Below are 21,465 nucleotides of genomic sequence, written 5' to 3'. Positions count from 1 at the left end.
GCTTATCTACACCAGCGATCTATGCACCCGTGGGCATTGCTGGCTCATGGACCTCCAGCAATCTATATTATATTAGATTCCCTCAAACAACATGCAAGGAGGGCACTCACTGCTTATTCTGCGTTGTTATTCTATCTGCAAATTGACAAATGTATTACCAAAAAGAATGAATCTCCCCTGTATCCACATATAAAGTCCCAAATGCAAAAATGACACTGAACAACTCGTTTTTATATTCCGATTAAATTATATGTAAATACAATTCACAGTTAACAGTTCTTACCATGAACATTTCACCATCATCTGTAATACAAGAGAAAAAGAAACAGAGCAAGCAAGCCTTTTAAAACATGAGTTTTAACTTTCTGAAAATAGCAAATTAAAATGCAAGGGATTTCCTTTGCTGCCCTGCCTACATGGCATTATGATTCAGTCATACATACAACTGTACACAGTGACCTCACTTAACATCTGCTTACCAGAATGTTTGTTTGAAATCCTCCCACACATCCTTGCTTCGCTCGCCTCAGAAAGACAGGCCAGTCGGCACGAACCACTTCTGTAATCTTAGGTGACTGGAATGCACAGCGAGACATTCTCCAGCCAGCGCTCAGTGACACCAGGAACTTCTGTCTTCAGAGCGCAGTCAACACAAACAGCTGCTTTTTCCATAGTTTCATCTGCCAACACTTTCCTCCAATCATTTTAAAAAGGATTTTTTCAACAGCACCCTTTACTTTTCTAACAATGGGATCCTTGCTCACCGAGCAACTGTATCAATCATTATTTCCTGCTATGCATGCTTTCTGCAAACTGAACACAGAAGAGAGAAAAAAAAATGCCAGTGCACTTTTAAAAACAAATTATCTTTTCACCTCATTTTGCACATGAGACTATATTATAGTGTTAAGGAAGTTAGAGTTATTGCTTTAGTAAATGTTAATTAAAGTTAGTCAGTTATATATAAATAATGTAGTCTTCTATGTATGAGGTGTTCACAAGAAAGAAATGGTGCACTTTACTCTCTGCAGTTTCACATTGAGCTTTTACTGCATTATGAATCCTGTACCTTGTATGCCACCAGCAACATATTCACATGTTATACTGTCAACATAAAAATGACAATATGTGTGTGCCACATTACTGCTGGCAACAACAAAAATGCCATCACATCTAGTGAGGCACAATATATATTATAAAGCGCTATATATATTACTACACTTCCCCCTTCATCCTGTATGAATATACAACCATAGTCAACTCCAGCAACCTAGCAGTATTACTAGAAGACCTGTGAACACCCAACATCAGCAGAACCATAACACAAAAGCCAGACGTGCGTATCTTTTCCAATCAATTATCAACATGCCCATAGAAATAACAACTGTTTTTCAAGACTTCTAAGCTGCATGCATCGATCCTCTATTGATAAATCCATCAGAAAATCCTGATGACCCTGAAAGCTAACCCCCTACCTTCAAATTTCCTCCACAGAAGAAAGCCAAGAAACATTATTCTACCATAATATTTCAATTTGAATTTGGGTTTACTTGGAGACCAACATCAACATGCACAAGATGCAATATGGATTGAGATTTTTTAAGGTAACATAACACACTCTTTAGTTCCTCAGTAATACACTAAATATAAATGCTGATGAATAAACCAAGTACGCTCTTTCTCCTCAACATTTTGTCTGCATTAGACATCATCATCTATTAAATCCTCCTAAAAAGACTTTCATACATAGAGATGGATAGACCTGTGATGTGCCTGACTACTTCCTTCTTGTCCAAGAGGCTGGTAGCAACATACATGAATCCTTTCAATTACACCCTGCAATATAACATTGTATAGCTCTGACATCCAGCCTGTCACACCAGCACTTCAAAATCTACACATCTCCACTATTAGAAATTACAATTATCCCAAAGATCAATTCATTTTTTTCAAACAAACACTTGCATAAACTGGAAATAAACAGGATCTTGGCATTACCACTCATGCATAGTCTCCTTGATGATGAGAAATGGACTGACACTCATGCTAAATGAAACAAATGCATGTTCGTCAGAACCAAAATAACACACCACTCAACAATTGATTTGCTTGAAAAAATGAGAGTGTTCAAAATATTTGACAATGATAATATCAGCGGAATAAATACTGTTACCAAAACAATATGTAGTCCTAACTGCTCCTGGATCACCATCCAGCGCTTTGCCCAATAGATTGTAGGACTGAAGTTATGTTAGTACACAGACCCAGTCATAGAATGTGTGGGGAGTGCTTCTTAACACATGTAAATAAACATTGTTTTTAAAATGGTATGCATTTTGCCAATATGATCAAATGAAGTGACCTCAACTGACTGTCATAGTCAAGAACCTCAAACATTTGAAGAATAGGTCCCTGACCCATTCATTAAAGAAAGAATCAGAAGATGTTTCCATCATTTAAGGTCCATCCATCACATCCAACTCTGGGGTGATTATCCTAGAACTCCCAAGTTTTGACTATGACAACAACCATTACAAAGGCCTCCCAGACTCCCTGATGAATCAGCTTCATGTTTAGCAGAAGTCTTCACTGACTTTCATTCTAACTCAGTATCCATGATTAAACCCTTTGCATTGCCCACCATGCCATCCAAAGCTGGGGCAAAGAAACTACTGCAATACTATTCATTGCATTAGTGCCCTACAGGACGGTACAATCCAGTACCAAGATTCTTGTAACAGTCTCCGTCTTTAATGGAGAATGTCAAGGAGGGTGCCTCCTGCTCAGTCCTAGAAACTAGCTTCTGGAACCCCATGCCCATGTTTCTCTGATATTTGATGACACATGACCTTCAGGAAAACTTAAAAAATGTGACCTTTCATCAGGCCACAAAAACAGAAAAGGTGCAATATGATTAATTCAGACTTTGGGCCCAACTATTGTCTTTATGCTTATATATACTTTACCATACTGCCACACAAGAGCATTGGTAGTGTAGAGCATCAGACATGTAACTTTGTGAAAAGGAGATGCACTGTAAGCTGAGTTCAACCCTCTATGTTGATGCTTTACCTATTTTATTGTACGTTTATTTTTTCACCAAAAGGCAGTCAACTACGTGACAGGTTTGCTTTTCTCATATGCATATGGTAAAGAAAAGCCCAGTTAGAATGTATGCATCAGTTAAGTCACCGAGTGGACTTGGCAGAACAATGAAAAATGGCGTAGACTTGTGAGGGGGTTTCAGTCCTCACCAACAGAGCTCTACCATGTATGTTGTATTACTGTAATGCAAAATTTCATGAACTAGAATAAAAAAAGAAAAGAAAACAAGGTGGCTATTTTAGGGACATTCTATTGTGGAGCAGCCATGGAAGCTGGGTTCTATGCTCTTTGTCAGTGTGAATGATTGCCATCTATCAAGGGTATAGAAGCCCTGGATTTATCATTGTTATTTATAATAAAATGATGTGGGGAATTCTGCCTCAGAAAGGTTGGCCTGCTATCCAGATCCCACTTTCTGCAAACTCTATGCCAAACACATAGTGTACAGCTATGCATACGGAGTCAGTATCCTGATCTGCATCACCTGCTCTACAGTGGCACGGAACAGGTGCAGGGGTCACAGGTGCTCTCTTGACATCTGCAGTACTTCAGCACAGGCGCTTCAGTTAAAATATTCACCTCTGTTCCCAAACCACATAACTGTGATAGTTAAAATCTTGGTGGCAGCTGCACATTTTAAATATACAACAGACCCGAGCTTAAGGTATTGTGGCAAATATCTCACATCATTATTAAAGCCACATCTGATTGGTATCATGCTAACATCAGAACTGTGAGCCCAGCCCAGCCCAGCCATCAAAAGCCTATGAGTATTCACAATTGACTGGCTCTCTTGCTGTACCCAGCACGACAGGAGTCAGTCGTATCTGCCTCTCCTTTGATGTTTTATGAGGTCAGGTAACACATCTTTCCTGCAAGACACCCCCTCAGCAAGAGCTGTCCTGGGATACAGATTCAAAGAACACATAATCAAAAGGACTAGACTCACACTACGGTGCTGCATACCAAAAGGGCCTTCGATGATGTGGACACGGGAAGGGGGTGGGATTAGTGTAGAGAGACGGAGCTTAGCATAGTTGGAGGAAGAACTTCCACCATTTAGTTTCTCTCATGTAGTCTCCTTCCTTCTGGTTACATCCTTTATTACAAAGCACTTTAAGTATGATGCATTCAGGCAAAAACCACTTGTCTCAAGAACAGGGAGAGGATCCCTTAAAGCAGGCTTGCTTCACTCCAATCACCTGTGAACCTTTGCCTATGAAATAGCAGGTTATCCATACCATCTTTGATTCAAGACTTAAGGAAGAATTAATTTGGACCTCTTTTGTGAGGGTTGACCTTTCCAAAGCCTGTATCAATTGAGGTGAAGAAGGAGGATTCCAAGGAAGAAGGCTCCCTACACACTTCCAGGACGCAGGCACATTTGAACTAATTGCTGCTGAGGACCAGGAACTGCCACCTCTGCGCCACATCTCCTGAGGCATAGAAACCTGCACCTCAAAGGTCTATCTCTGTCCTAGAGACCCTGCCATGGATTTCACAGCACCATTATAACACCTTGAGCAACCTCAGAGCTCCCTTGGTTGCCGTCAAGCCAATGGGATCTGTCAGTACTGCATTTGGCATTTACTCGACTTTGAACAACCATCCTCACATAATTGAGTAGCCTTGGTACCTTGCACCACAGCAGGATCTTGTCACCTGTCGTGCGTGAGCACCAGTGCAGGCACACTTGACTTTGACTCACTGTATCAGACATAGAATTGACCCACCAGGACTTTGCATTGCAACTTGAACCACTGCATCATAGTGTCACGCATAGACCTTCATCAGCAGCACTCATCATCTCAAAACACTTGCAATCGTCAAACTGCTACTGGTGATCCCTTCGGCCTACACTGGCCGATTCTGCATCTGAACTGCACAAAGCACTGGCTCAACCTGACTCAAATGCCAATTCACCACCTGGACCAAAGCAACTCAAGTTTTAGACACCAATTTGACCTGCAGACACAACAGCTCGAAGGCCAGCTCTACACCATTGACTGTTGAACATTGGATTGAGGTACACTCAACTGACCCTGTCCCCCTGGCCCATCTTCTGAGACCCTTGAAACTGACTAAGTCTTGTTTGCACTTTTTCCACTGAAAGACATATCCTTTTCATTTACTCGGAGTTGCTGATTACCTTTTCATCCCAGTTTCATTGCCCAGAGTGCTGCATCTTTCAATCAAATCTTTACTTATTCTGTGGTCTTTCATAAGGGGGGGTGGGGGGGTTCTATAGAGTTGTTATAGTTTTTTCTACATTGGTACAGTTAACTAAAGAATATGTATTTTTACAGAACCTTGATGGAACATTCCTTTCAATTTGGACTATTTCCCTTTTCTGTTTGGGTCGTTACTTGATCACATTCACACATTAATCTGTGAGTATAGCCTTCCCTCAGCCCACGTAACCATAAAAGGCAAAGGCCATATATATCTTGACTGTTTCTGTCTTTCCTTTATGATCGGATCACTGTTGGTTTCTAGAAGTATGGTGCCTGAGCAGGTGGTTCAGCCATTACTCATCCCTACACTCCTGCAGGGCAGAAGTTACTTCTTCACAGCCAGTACTGTTTTTGTTGTTGTTTTTATGGGGCCTTATCCCATGTCTCATTTGTTTAATCAATGTGATTTTTCGTCTCAAACTCAGTTGGCATTGCCATGATGACTTTCACCTATGCTGCTGGAATAAAGACCGGGTGAACCCTCTTATCCAAAATCATATATAACTCTATGGAAATGTTCATGGTACTCTATGGTGTAAAATCATCAATTAAATAATGTCATCATATTTTCTAAAATATATTAGAAAGTTCCTAATTAACGACATAAAGGTTTTTGATGCATCATGAAACAAAGCCATGCTGCCTCGTACAGTCTGGATCACATATTTAAGAAATATACATTTTGAATTTAATTTTCTCTAGTATATCAGTTCTGAACAAAAGTACAGTACAATACATCTGTCAGGTTCTGCACTGAGACAAGCAACCTAATATGCTTTTAATCCATCTTTGGTCATTTGAGCATGTGTCACAGGCTAGCCACAATGAAGACCACATGCAGAATGAAACTCTGATTCAAGCGAGAAGTTGCAAGAATGGCTGAAGGCATAAAATAAGCTTCTGTAGCCAAATCCTCAACTGAAAGCTGAGCTGGAAAGAATCTAAAATTGTAGCAGGGTGATATTAGGGTTGGGGTCTTGAGAATGAGGCATTGGGGAGCCTGCAGGGATCTAAAGCCCCATGCAATGGCATGCTAAACCTCACAGCACACAATTTGATACCAGAGGAGAAAGCAGATAAGTATGGTGGTAATTCCACTATATGGAATTACCATTACTGCTGTGTTGTCTGGTGGAATTACCGGCACATTGCAGGTTGACGATGTGCTCACAAGCCACCAGCGGTTACTGTAATTCCATCTGTCAGAATGAACACCAAAAATTAACTTTGAATGGTAAATCAGCCCATTTTCACTGGAATCAATTTTACCACTAACCAAATTGGGGGAAATACTATTGGTGGAATTACATCTCAGTAATTGTGCCAGAGCTAATACCGCTAGGCAGAAATAGCCTCATGTTGGAAATGGGAAGTCTGGCAGTGGCCATCTTTAAAAAATCCAATTCATCTTGAAACCCCATTTCCTGTAGGCATCCGAAGGCAGGAGTGGAGGCAAAAATGTGCCAGCACCAGGAAATGCCAAAGTGCCTGAAATTAGGTTACACAAGCAAAAATTCAGCAAGGCAGAGCTGAAGGTACTCGCTAATGTGGTTGTCAGCCATGGTGAGGAGCACATTTGAGGGAAAGCACAAGAAGACAACTGGCCCGATGAAGATTGCCCTATGAGCCTCAATAAGGGACAAGGAATATGCCGTGGTGATAGCGGAATAACCTGGTGGCCAGGTTTTGCAGCCTCCTGTCTAAACATCGGCAGGAAACAGCTGCCACAGGAGGCAGCACTATTGAGCCCCTTTGACCTCACACCATGGGAGGAAAAAGCAAGCAGTATACTCCATATAGAAGGCATTGAGGGTGTTGGATTCAGCAGTCAGGATGGTGAGTATGAATGTCCTGTCTCCCATGAGAATTCACAGGTTGAATCCCAATCCCATGCATGTGTCTCCCAGCCTAGATGTGTAAAATGTAAAGGGGAGTGTACTACCAAATAGCACTGCAAAGAATGCATCTGCAAGGGAAGGTCAGACACTATGTAAATAGACATGCACTATGTGCAAGTGACCCCATGCAATAATGCAATTATGAAACACACCCGTTTGTGCAGGAAATGGCCAAGTCCCAAAATGTACCCCCCATGCCCGACATCCCACACTGATATTCCCAAAAGGCAATCTATCCACATGGGAAACACCAACATCAAAGGATGCATATTAAAACATTTCTGAAAGCACACTGCCAATGAGCCCATGCATATCCTCTGTGCCTGGTATCATCCCATTGGTTACTGTGTCCTTATGGAGGTAGGACCAGCAAAAGCCAGAAGGTGAATCCGGCCCTGAACTAAGGCCTCAATAATAAGGCCAGGTACATCCCTGTCGTGCCCCATCAGGGCATGGTGGGGCCCCTCCCCTTACAGCTCCCTGACCATCAGAGCTGTGTTCCATTCTAACCCACCTTTCTGATGACCGCGACTCTCCTCCTGGAAGGTAAGACTGCCACCCACTGTTGCCATCCCTATTCCCCTCCTCATGCCCCTTGTCCTACTCTTGGCAGAGATGGATGTGTCTTTCCACAGCAGTATTGCCCCTTCTTCTCTGCTAAAGACCTGGAGTCAACACTCACCTCTTTGAATCAGATGGGGCTGCAGACTCAGCTCCACGTCAGCCTACAAACTATTCCATAAAACTGTCCAACTTCCCTGATAACACGTGCAGCTGATGTAGCCCTCAGTTTGCCTGGGTGAGGATTTACCAGTATTCCCTGTTATGACCTCCATTGCCACTCAATTTAATGTCATCTCTCACCCTATTTTACAGAGCATCTACCATTTCTTGAATGCTCCCATGTACTCCTGTGTGCTTTCAGCAAGAGGGCTTATGGGGTTGTTCATAGTGATATTCTTGTCTGACATGTGTAACTAGAGTATTTATGGACTTCATGTACAGACTATGCATTTGTTGCCGTTCTCTGTTCCTGATCGCTGGGCTGTGCCATTAACATGGCTCCAGTGAATCAAAGATTGGGTTGATGCATCAGCCTTGTGCTGTGTTTATATTTAACCTACCTGTACTACTTGCTTTTTCATCTGTCAGCCCTGCGCTGTGGACCCACCCTAATGATGCATTTGACCTATTGTACCTGCATTTTGATGTAGACCCCATCTATTGTGGTGAGGCTTTCCCACTCTGCACCTATCCTAATGTTCCATTTTACCTATTTGTACCTGCATGTTTGATTTAGCCCCCATACCTTGAGGTGAGGCTTTCCCATTCTGTGCATCCATCCTAATGTTGTTTTTTACCGATCTGTACTTGCATATTGATGAAGCAACCTGTACCATGAGCAGAGGCTTTCCCATTTTGTGCACTGTTTGCTTTCAGAAAGTGCACAGATATATTTCTGTTTTCTCCCCACTACACTGAAGGAAACCATTGGACACTGCAGGGCAGATATTCACAAAAACACTCAGCTAGACTGTACAATGGCTTGTCCATAGCCTCTTTATTCACTAACAGCATACATGAATGAATACATGCAGCAAGAATAATACATGAATAAAAAGAAGTCTAGATACAATACATCACCATTGACACAGCCACAAGGCACATCTTGCCAATATTCACTGAAAATCTCCCAAACATTCAGACAGGGGGACCTCAGCATCAACGGGCCTGGAGCGATGCGGCCCTCCACCCAGTGAAGCTTTCTACCCAACTGCCCCAGTGCCTCTTGTTTTAAGCCTTTGGCAAACAAATGCAGAGTGGCACTTTTTAGAATTTTCTGACGCTCATAGTTTCTACTCGTCGATAGCTTTCATGGGGCCCCCGGCCTGAGTGACCCATGGTAAACTTCAAGAGGCATACCTCTTTCCTTTCTCAAGAGAACATGAAAACAACTACATACCTCACACTCAGTTTTGACAATGTCCATGGTAACATTATCAGGTACCAGCCGGCACTAGCTTATTCTAGCGTATTCGCGCATCTACTATCCAAGGTGTCCTTGGATGAGCAATGCAGACTAACATGAGCAATGCATAACTTTGAACAAATGTTTACCAGTGGAATAATACGAGCACTGTTGAAAACATGTTTATCAGCAGAATGCTTTGCATCGCGTGCAGATTCCACTTAGGCCTGGAACAAATATCCATTATTGTTAGTTCACCAGAATGCACTGCGCACCAGTGCCATGCTTTTGTCCAAAGCATTACATGCACCCTCCCTAATTTATTAATGTAATTTGTTTATTTATTTATATGGCACACCTAACCCTGAGGTATCTGGGCCCAAAGCAAATGGTTACACACAGTAAATCAGTAAAGTACAAAGATTGGACAAGATAGTGTATACAATGTAAGCAAATGGTTACACACAACAAAGCAGTACAGTAAAGACAATGGACAAGAAAGTGAATACAATGCAAGTCAAGAAGAAAATCTTGCAAGATTGTGCTCAGGAGTGAATAGGAGAGTCGGAAGGGCCAGCAGTACCACAAATGAGTTTCAAGATTTGAAGGAGAGGGTAGATTGAAATATATACAGATAGGTGGGCGGGTGTAGGCGTTTTTTAAACCTCTTCTGAGGTGATCAATTTTTTTACATTATGCCTAACGCAAATGCAACATGCCTATTGTTGCATTTTACTTATGCATTTTACCCATTTGTGCCTGCATACTTGATGTAGCCCCTGTCCCATGAGGTGAGGCTTTCCAAAGTTGCACTTTACCTACTTATACCTTCATGCTTGATGTAGCCCCTACAACACAAGGTGAGGCTTTCCCAAATTGTGCACCTACTCCAATTTTCTTCATTTCCAGTCTTGTGCTGTGTTTGAACCTGTTCACTTTGCATTTAATGTACCATTCTCCTCCCTCCCTAGCATTGCTTCTTCCTCCCCTACCTGCACTAACCTCTGCCCCGTCCCCCTCCATTTCTTGTTACAGCACTTGCATGTGAATTGCTCAAGGACAGTCAAAGGACTAGTAGGAACATTTTTGTTTTGTTTTTCTTCATCCCTGTTCCCCCCAGCCTCCCTTTGTCTGTATGTGCCTTGAAACATCATTTGCTGTTTAGGCACATTATAAACACCCAATAAAATACAAATACATATCCAGATCCAAATCCAAATCCCACCTTGTGTCAGCTCTGTTCATTGTCCATTAACCAACCATTGCCATAACCTCTGCCCACCCCACTGTTCGATGCACACCTGACGCCCATCACAAAACACCATGTCCACAGAGATGTAGCCCTCACATACTGTTGGGTGTATGTGCCACAGAGGTCATATCTAGTTGAGATCATGAACACTTCCAGCACTATACACAACAGCAGTGAAACTGCATTTGTCTAGGATAAGCATCTTCCATAGTACATAACTGTTTTGATAGCCCACATAAAAGTATGTATGATGACTGACAGCATATCATTGTCCTTCCAACAGTTTTGCAGTCGACTCAGGGTGAAGATACAGGGCCATCCACATCCCTGGGCCCCCACTGCAGCAAGCACATCTACCTCCACCCTTGCACAGCTCAGCCATGCCAAGAGCAGGGAGGTGAACAGGAGCAACACCCCTTGCACAGGGTAGCAGCAGCATGGAAGCTGTGGCAAGCAGGCATGCTGGAACCCTTCCCAAAAGTATGACAAGTGGCCCCTCCACCAGCAGTGCATATGCCACTGCCAGCAGACCAACTGACGGCAGTACAGTCAACACATCTGCAGGTTCTGCACCCCCACCAGCTGCAGCGGTCACTCCACAGACATCCCCTGTGGAAATCTTTGAGGATCCACAGGCCACCACTGCCACCCATGTGTCAACACTCGCACCACCAATCCACCCCATGACTCCCCTCCTCTCCTGAGTTACTGAACCCATGCCATCAGCTGTGTGACTTAGACAGGGGGAGCATTGCTGATGGTATTGGACCAGTAGATGCAGCTGATAGGGGGTTCAGGTCCCCCTTCTTCAGCCCCAGCCCTGTCCATAGCCCTGACTGTTTCTCACATAATTCCCTCAATGCCATCTGGAAGAGGCTGGACACAACTGAACATCATCAAGTGCAGACATTGCAAGAAGGCAGATGCAGCATCTGCAGGCAATGTGTGACTCTGTCCAGGGATCATCCTGTAGGATTGCAAAGTCGCTGAAACGTGTGTCCCGGAAGTTGTCTGTGACACATGCTGCCATTACTGTTGTGGGCCAATGGGTGAGGGGGCTCACTAAGAGCATATCTGCATTTGTATAATTCATGCATACTACCATGCCCATGACCCTCCAACACATCTGGGGTCAGGACTCAGAGCCATCCACCTCAGTCACCCCCATGGAGGGCTAATTGGCTGGAAGCCCACATTGTCGCACACTGAGGAATGTGGCACATTCACAGTCGGAACAGCCTGCCATGCCCAAGAGGGCACTGAAATGACGCTATTTCTGATTAGAATATTTGAGGGTGAACAAGGATGGTGGGAGGGCATGGGTGTTGGGGTTTGGGGAAGATGGGAGGACATGGTTGTTTTACACAATTATTCATAAATCACATGCATACTTGAACACATGCAAGGACAATGCTTTTTGAGTGAGAGTAACCTATTTAACACATGGCTATATACAAATGAGTGAAGCAGGTGCAGAGAAAAGTGTCTAAACAAATGTGTCTATGAGTTATTGCCAGACCAGACATCCATTCAGGCCTTCCTCTTGTTCACTGCGTGGCCGCACATCATCTGCATTAAGTGTGTTGTTATCCTCTGTGGGGGGCATGTTGTCATCAGTGGCTATGGGGACATGTCACCTGATGCACATGTTGTGCAGTGTGGTACAGATAAAGATTTTCCAAACTTCTTTGGCCTGCCTGTACATCAGGCTCTCTAGTAAGTTAAAGACACAGGAAGTGTGGCTTCGGTAAGACACAGGAAGTGTGGCTTCGGTAGGCCAAAGGTACACTTAATGAACAGCCTAGTCCTGACATATGCCTCATTGTATTCCACCTGCTGTGGTGTACGTAGAGTGCAGGCAGGTGTCATCAGCCATGGAAGCTGAGGGTATCCAGAGTCATCTGCAAAGGCAAAGGTCACAAGTGTCAGTGACAGTGAAATGAGCATGGGTGGCATTTTCCATGACATGTTGATGGACACTCTTTTGATGCAGTTATGGCGCATTGTGGGACAACATGTTTGTGCATCCCTTAAATTTGGACATATACCATTTTCTAGAGGGGTACTCATGCTTGGGCACTTTGAGATACCCTGTGGACACATCTCACTAACTCCTGTTGTTGCAATCATCGCCTGTGATTTGATTTGCAATGTCAATGCTGTCTGTGGTGGCCCTGTGCACTGCTGTCATGCATGTGCCCTGATGGGCATTTAGTTATTTGTGATGCATGTTTGATGTTTCTGTGATCCATCTGTTATTTAATTACATACATGGTTTGCAGTTTACATACCATCACTGTCTGGCAGTGCTGCATTATCATTGTGCATTAGCGAACTGTGCTATTGGCTGGGTCAGTAGGTGTTCTGCTGGGAAGCAATTCTTACACCCCAAACATGTGCAGAAAGTACCAATCAAGGTCATCCCTGTAGAATGGACTAAAGGCCTATTAAAATGCAAGTGCCCTAAGTTACAGGTACGCCCTTCCTACTCTATGTGAGTAGCAAGGGCGAGAGATAAGTTTCTGAGAACAACCCATGAAGAAATGTAGGGCAGCAACATATAGTAGAAACACACTCTGATAGTACAGCCCATGTGACATAATGCATTAAGCAAATATTGTGCAGTAGTGCATTAGATTTGACATACATGTACGAGCAGAGAAAGGTGCAAAGGGCACCACAGGTAGTGGAAAAGCTAATGTTGCAGGTCGTAGCTACAAGAAAATACAAAATGTATGTCTCCACAGGAATGACGTTCAAGGTGTACTAGTCCAACCAATCAACTATAACCTGTCTCTCTATGAGGGTAAAACTCTCTGATCACCTACCTAGGATCGGTATGTGATACCCGTTCTAAACTTAATTGCTTAGAACATCAATCTTTGTTGGTCACTTATACCGACAAAACAAAAATACTGTGTAAAGTCACATGTAAAAAAACACATACAGATTTAGTTTATAATATTAAATTGTATCACAATTTATTAAAAAACTTGTTCAAAAAGATACAAAAATATAATGATTTGAACAAAAATATAATAATTTGAGTGAAGAAACAATCTTCCCAAGCTCATGGTTCAGCCTAGACTCAACATATTGAAAATATGATAAACAACATCAACAAAAAGCATTTGAAGATATTTTGAAATATTCACATAAAGTATTGTGACATGCATCAATCTTCTTGATTCAAATGCCCTGCTATTGACTTATTCATAACAGGTCTACGTCTGCATGTCTGAACAATCTAACCCAATGGTTACACATGTTAACAGATATTGTGAATACATTCAAATACAGACAGAAACATTTAGAATGAGACTTGATAAACCATAAGTCTACTCGGGGTCTACGTATAGTGGCTGCATGGATTTAAACACAGCCAACTTGCACCCACTAGGAGTGATGCTTCACAAGAAGGTGTATTCTACGTTTCAGTGTTGGTTGGTATATATAACGCCTTCCTCAGGACCAGAGTTAGATGAAAAAATGATGGTGACCCCTAAGGAAACACAAATTTAAACAATACACTGACTGTGTATGTTGTAAACAAATTGAAAAATTAAAAGTATGGGCAACTGACTATTGTGAGTCAGCTCTCATACATTGCACCTATTTCATTCAGACACGTGCCACCCGTATTGTAGTGCTGGTGAACCATCTACATCACCTCAATGTACAATGAGGCTATACAGTGTAAGTTAAAGTAGTGAATGTACAGAGACCAAAGGCCACAAACCATAGGACCAGAGCAGTTAAAAACCAATAGGTGTAAAACATACATAGAATTCAACAGGGACTATGTATACCACTGGCAACTCCCATATTCAGACACATTGCATTGCCCAGATATCAACCTGCTACCTTCATAAAGTTGGAAACAAGATAGCTCGTGTTAGAAACTCGTAGTCCCTAAAGTTAGAAAGTGGGACACGAGTATACATTGCACATGCTTAATAACTCACAACTTCAATTGCTGTCGGGGCCCGTAGGTGGAGCCCACAGGGCTTGATTATGTATATGTGGCCCAAATATACAAATACATCAGGTAGATAGCCGTAATTCCTTAGTTGTAATTACAGGGGAAAAGTCTCTGTGTCCTAAATGGCAACAAAGCAAAACAGAATGTATTTTAAAATGCGGCCAGCCCTACAGTTCAACATTAAGCTACTTACACTGTTGAGTATTGCCTGCAATCTGGTAAACAAACTCCTTTACCTGGAACTCTTCGTTGCTTTTGAGGAAGTGTAGTAACTGGGGGCTATCTGTCACGCCCTGCAGCTATTCCGAGCTGGCATGTGTGTGAGAAGTCCATATTTATTCACCGCTGTAATGCGGTCATTGTGATCCGCTGGGAAAACAAACACTCACTCACCAAGTGTATTCCCACGGAGCACACAGCCCACGAGTCTAACCAAGCAGTAGCCTGCACTCACGCGTGTATACGAGCCAACACCACCGTCCACACGCCGTATAGAATGTCTCCCCACCAACAACATCAGTGATCGAGACATCCCTGTGTGTCCTTTTTAAGATTGTTGCAAAAATAGCGACACGCCGCCTCAGTGGTCAAGGGTTGTATTACACCTAATTGGCTGAGACAATCAAATAGGCCAGACCCACTTAGGAGAAGGGAATACAAGCTGTGGTGTAAACTGCTAAAAATGCTATAGTTACCACCACCTCTTAGTCATGTCAAGCATCAAAAAATATAAAGATAAATAGGACCACATATTTAATGTGAACACTGAGATACCAAAAATGTAGGGGTCTCCTCATTGAATCCTTTTGTGTTGTCCAATGTTTGCAGGTGGAAAATCCATCTGGATTCCCTGTTGAGTTGTGCCTGTTGCATATTCAGGCTATTTTTAACCACATCTAGTACCCACCACTTTATGTCATCTGGGGAGTGCGAAAACGCCACAAGATGAGACACCAAAGGCGCCAAGTGGTTTTTACATTTTATTCTGGACCGATTTTCATGAATCCTTACGTGTACCTGCCTGCTTGTCTGACCGACATAGCGCAGGCCACATGGGCACTGGATGCAATAATCCACGTTACTGGTTTTGCAATTCGACAAAAATCGAATTTCCCAAGTTCTGTTATCAATGGGAAAGCTGGTAGTCTTTCTAGTAAACTGCCATGTACGACAATTTCCACAAGGGAAGTGACCCACCAGTGGGCGTAGCACTCTCTAGCTAGCATTGGGTTTAACTAGTGTGGAGGAAAGGACCAGTTGATCTTTAAGATTTATAGATCTTTTAAATGCAAAGAGTGTTTTTTCTAAACAAGGCAAACAGGTGCCAATCATTGGGCAGTATTTTTGTAAGGCTTTTGTGATGGCAAATGATTGTGTACTGTATGTAGTTACACATGTCAACCTCTCTTGTGTCATACTTTTCACTTTCGGTTCCAAGAGGGTATCCCGTGGCATGAACCTGGCTCTTTTCAGGGCATGCAAGACCAATTTCTTCGTGTAGCCCTTATCCAGCAGGTCATTAGCCAATCTATTGGCATGCTTGTAATAGTCCGATATCTGCGTGCAGATACGCCTCAACCTCAAAAATTGACTATACAGCAGGTTTTCTTTGAGGGACCTTGGGTGGAAACTCGTAAAGTGGAGCATGGTGTTCCTGTCAGTGTTCTTCTTGTACTATGTGCAATGAAGATGTCCCAATTGGGCCTTTAGTTCCAGATCTAAGAAATTAATAGATCTGTTATTATGCTCCATCGTAAGTTTAATGGTCGGGTGTTGGTTGTTGAGATAAATGAAAAAGTCATTAAACAAATCCAAGTTACCTTGCCAAATAAAGACCACATCATTGATGTAGTGGTACCACTTCCTGATTTGAAATCTGAATTTGTTATTAGTCGAGAGCACCCACTGTTCTTTGAATGCAGCCATAAAGAGGATGGCTAGACTGGGGGAAAATGCTGCCCCCATCGCCGTACCTCTTGTCTGTAAGTAATATTGACCTGCATACACAAAGAAGTTTTTTTTGTATGGCAATAGACATAAATTCAGTAATTAATCCTGCTGGAACTCTCTGCTAGGTGCCCTGATGCGTCAGGAACCTGTGAACAATTTCAATAGCCTCATCTCGGGGTATATTAGTGTACAATGACTTAATGTCTATTGTAACCAGGAGATCTTTTTCACTGTCGATTGGTTCCCCCTCAAAGATATTAATCATGGCCATAGTATCCTTCAAATATGTCACCGTTTTCTGACTTATCAGCTGCAAGAACATATCTATAAACTTGCAGAGAGGTTCTGATATCGAACCACACCCCGATACTTTGGGTCTCCCCAGAGGGTCTATTTCATGCTTATGAATCTTTGGAAGCGCATAGAAGGAAGGGGTCCTGCCCTTGGAATGTGTCAGATAATTAAATTCCTCCCGTATGATCCAAGCACGATCTGCTGTGAACTGAGTTGTTTCCCTGATTACTTATTTAATATCAAGGGATGGGTCCTTACGTAACTGTTGGTAACTCCCATTGTCCTCTAGTAGGTCCGTCACCATTTTATGGTACTTGACTTGAGAAAAGACCACAATCCCTCCACCTTTGTCCGCAGGCTTAATTACTAAGCCTGTATTGGATGTAAGTTGATTCAATGCCTGTTCCTCAGCATTTGTCATGTTGTATCTAGTTCTTTGAGTGTTATTTTGTAATCTCTTAAGATCAGACATCACACATTTTTCAAAGAAGATTATTTCTTGCGTAACCTGATTGTCCAGTGGGGTAAAGCTGGACAGGACCCTTAGGCCTGTGTCTTCTTGTATCGATTCCAGTTCCTTATCACTAAAGAAGTTACTCAGTCGTACCTTTCTAAAAAATGGTCTCACTTCCCCTTGTGTGGTAAACCAATCGGTTCGATTGGTCGGAATGAAAGAGAGACCTTTAACCAGAAGTTGCATTTGCATGGGAGACAGTACTGTATTTGATAAGTTGAAAACTGGAATATCTCTATCCAGTTCCCCGTAGTGTATAGGATCAGTCATAGCTATTACTGGGTGTACCCCCTCCTCCATGGTCGTTGCCACCGCCTGCCCCCCCATGGGTCCCAGGTTTGGTTGTAAAAATCCCCTTGGAATCCTCTGGGTTGGTCTCTTCCTAAAAAAGACCTCTGCTTCCTAGATCTATAAGATTGAGGGGGTCCTGTTGCAAATTGGTCCTGACCCGTTGAATCGCTACTAGTATCAGAGAAAGTTACCCACCTCTGTGGTCTCCCTCTGTTATTCCTAGTTTGTTGTGTTCTATCCTGTGCCTTTTGTTGTTGATAATCTGCACTAAGATATGGATAGATCTTCTCTACCCTAAATTCCTGGGTGTCTTTCCCAGGTTTTTTGTTTTTTTTGGAAAGGGTTGATGATTTAAAATCCTCAAACAGTTTTTCAATCTCCCTTAGTTTGTCATCTACATTACTAATTAGGGGGTTTGCTTTATATTAGTAGCTCCAAAGCACAGTACAAATCTGTTTTTACCACCTGTTAATTGCACAAGAATTTAGATCGCACATACATAAATATAGGTACCATCATACCAGTAACTTCTTGGGCCATTTAGAATCATTAGGCCACAGAAGTACATCGATGTTTCCTCACAGTAGAATACACTTAATTCATTATAATTTTTATAAGGTGCATGAACAAGGCCAGTCCCCTTGGAAGACAAGGTGCAAAGTCGTTCAGGGATTCGCCAAGAAGGAAGGGTGACACAATTGACCATTCTATTTTGTGTCAACGCCTCAAGGATGTTGGCATTATGGGGACCGTCCTTCAGTGGTTTCCCTCTGCCACTACAGATCCTCTTTGACTGCGGTGACTTGTGGTGTCCCAGGGCTCTGCATTCTTGAACCTCATATCTAACATCTATGGAAGGCCCCTGGCAGAGCTAATCTGCTCCCACGTGTGTCATTTCTACTCATATGCGGACGATAACCTGCTCAATTTGAGAATGCACTAGGACTCAGCTGACTCTGCCAGGTGTCTAAGATTGTGCATAGCATCAGTTGGCAGCTGGATGAGCTCTAATTGGCTCAAGCTTAGTGGCGATAAGTCTGAGGTCATGATCATTGTCCCTCTAGCTCAGAGTCTGGCGTGGATCTCAGACTTCTGGCCCATTATCCTAGGGAATATGCCAGTGTCTGTTGATTCCCTAAAAACCTTGGAGTTAGCTCTTCTTTATCCCCTAAGCTACAGGTCAGCACCATCTGCAAATTGTGTTTCTTGAATTGAAATTGCTCCTGGAGGTGATGCCTTTCCTACCGCAATTTTGGGAGTCCTCGATTACTGCAATGCAGTCTTTATTGCCCAGCCGTTAATACAATATTCAAAGGCTTCAGATTTTGCAGAATTCAGCAGCACGCTTGGTGGTGACCTTGCCTAGATTTTCAGATTTCTCGACTATTTTGATCCAGCTCCACTGGCTGCCTGTCGAGTGTCCTATTCAGTTCAATACTCTTTGCCTGACACACTGTGCACTGCATAGGCATGGAACAGACTTTCTTGAGGAAAAGATATCGGCCTATGCTCCCACAATGGCTCTTTGTTCAGCAAATGTTCGTCTTCTGGCGGTTCCTCGATTTAAGAAGGTGAAAGCGGGCGGCCAAGCTTTTTTGGTGGTTGCTTCCTGCCTTTGGAACTCCCTTTCTCTCTCCATCAGATTAACTGAGGATTTCTGCCACTTTAGGACATTTCTCAAAACGTTCCTTTTTCCTCACTGATCGGTTATGGCTATTTAACCCTCTTTCTGTAGCTCTTTTCTCCTTTCAGGACCAGGATACCTCCAGGTGTGAGTGCGCTAAAGAAATAACCATAACATAACATAATTGATTTCAATGCGAAGAAGGCAGATGGTGCAACATGTGACCAATTAGAAGTCGCAAATCATTCTGTTAGTTGTGCATTTGTAAGGATGGGAACCATCAGGAGATGCCAACAATTCTGGTCACATAGGAAAAGAATGGGGTATTCATTTTTTAAATGTTACACTGTCAGCACCTCACTGAGATTGGTCAAGAATAAGGCCTGAAACACACTATGAGACACCACAACCAATGGCGAAGGGGTTACGAGTAACACATTGTATCAACAGAGTCAACCAATGAAAAAAGTGGGACGTCACATAATTTGGACATTCGGTCATGATTAAAGGGATGGTACTGTTCTAGTTACAAGGGGAAGGTTTCAGCTAATAAGGCACATCAATGTATAGATTTATGTAGGGGATTTAATCATGTCATCTCTTTTTCTCTATATAAACCACCATTTAATGATGATGTGTTGAATGAGGCATGTCTTTTGTCTTTTATTCCCGCCCGAAACTGCATGTAATAAACGTTTGTTATTCTTGCCACCTTATGCACTAATTTTTGCTTCTTGGATTGATTTGCAGGTTTTGGACCTAAGTTACATTTTGATGACCCAGAGATATGAGTCCAGGCCCCTCCAAGGACCTTTGAACTCCTCCGCCGCATGACCTGGGAAACATCATCTAACTACTGGGAGCTGAATCTCAGCACAAAAAGAAGATTCCCGCAAGCGCCAGGTTATCTGAAGGCTTGCCTGAGCGCTGGAGAGTTGGCCCTATTAACAGTTGTGCAGGTCTTTACGAGGTGAATAAGCATCGGAGGCCCACAGAAGAACACCCGGAACGTGAGTGCACATGGATGCAGGACCAACAAAAGGAGAGTTTGAGTATCCAAGAGTAACTAGAAAAGAGTGTGGAAGAGAAAAAAAACATGACGTGTTTGAAAAGAGGGCTCCCAAAGAGGGGAGCATGATGTCTCACTGGTGGTAATATATTGATATAAAAATTAAGTGGATATTCCCTGAAGAGTGGAGGTAGGGCAGTGCTGCACAGAAACGGGGATAGTCCTATGATTGAAAGGACTGTGAATGTGTGAGACGAGGAAAAATAAACCATTGTGTAAATAAGTGTTCTTTTGACTCGTTCCTGTACAACGTGTATATAGAAGTGTTTTTGATTGAGGCAAGAGGAGTTTGATGTGCATGGCGAAAGATTCAGTTTTTGATTGGGGAATGGTTTAGGTGGGGAGGGGGTTTTGGGGCAATTGTTGGTACACCTACTCGGCACAGGCTCTGATGCCTGAGCAGCTGAGTGTCCCACACACAGTCAGAACTTATCATTTACAGCCTGCCACAGGAAATACAAAACCCCACTACCTGCCCCATGCAAACCCCAACCCAAGAAGTTCAGAAGAGAGTTTGGACAAAGAGAACGCACGATACCCACACAAAATAGAGATAGAGTATAGGGCACGCAGGGACCTAGAAGAAATGATCCAAAGAACAGAGGAGGAGCGGGCAAAAGCTATGTGCAGGAGAGAAGGGGGAGAGCAGGGGCCAGCGATAGACACTGATACATAGAAGTCAGGGCAGATACTCCTCAAGATGGACAGCACAGTTATTAAAGACGTCAAAATAGACACATACATATGTGTGCCCATAGCAAGAGGGAACCAATAGGGCATATCACATAGGGAGAGACATCACCATAGCATAGCACCAAGCCCATAACGACAGTCCCAATCTTACTGAAAATTATAAATAGAGCCGCATAGCTGCAAGTTTAACACATCCTAGAAACCCACCACATATTGTTTCTATGCCAATCCAGATTCTGCCCCGGCCATGGCACCAAAACCGTGCTGTTGGATTTATAAAACCAGATGGACGAGATCAGGGATAATCGCAAGTTAGCCCTGCTCTTCCGTCTGGACCTGTCGTCTGCTGTGGACCTATTGGATGACAAAATCCTATGCCACCGGCTCACTACCTCAGCCCACTTTTCTAAAGAAGCGACAAAATGGATCTCCTCATTCCTTGAAGGAAGAGTCATGAGAGTGCTTGCAGAACATGCAAGAGCAGCCCCCACTCCCATATCCTGCAGTCTCTGGCATGGCTTGTGCATATCTACCACACTTTATAATACATTCACCTGACCGCTCTTTGATACACTTGACTCCATCGACAT

General features: G+C 43.0%; 1 long non-coding RNA gene across 1 annotated transcript in view; it reads right to left on the bottom strand.

The window, feature by feature from the left end:
- The window catches only part of LOC138473696 (uncharacterized), a 286,646-nt gene extending 271,734 nt beyond the window's left edge, over positions 1 to 14,912 (bottom strand). Inside the window, exon 1 of the long non-coding RNA XR_011268859.1 lies at positions 14,634 to 14,912. This is a non-coding gene — a long non-coding RNA (uncharacterized lncRNA). The remainder of the gene's footprint in view (positions 1 to 14,633) is intronic.
- Positions 14,913 to 21,465: the final 6,553 nt, after the last annotated feature.

This window comes from Ambystoma mexicanum, chromosome 8, assembly GCF_040938575.1.
Source record: "Ambystoma mexicanum isolate Mex_15411 chromosome 8, UKY_AmexF1_1, whole genome shotgun sequence".
NCBI lineage: Eukaryota > Metazoa > Chordata > Amphibia > Caudata > Ambystomatidae > Ambystoma > Ambystoma mexicanum.
Note: the sequence above shows the minus strand (reverse complement) of the source record. Positions and strands in the feature narration are given on the sequence as shown.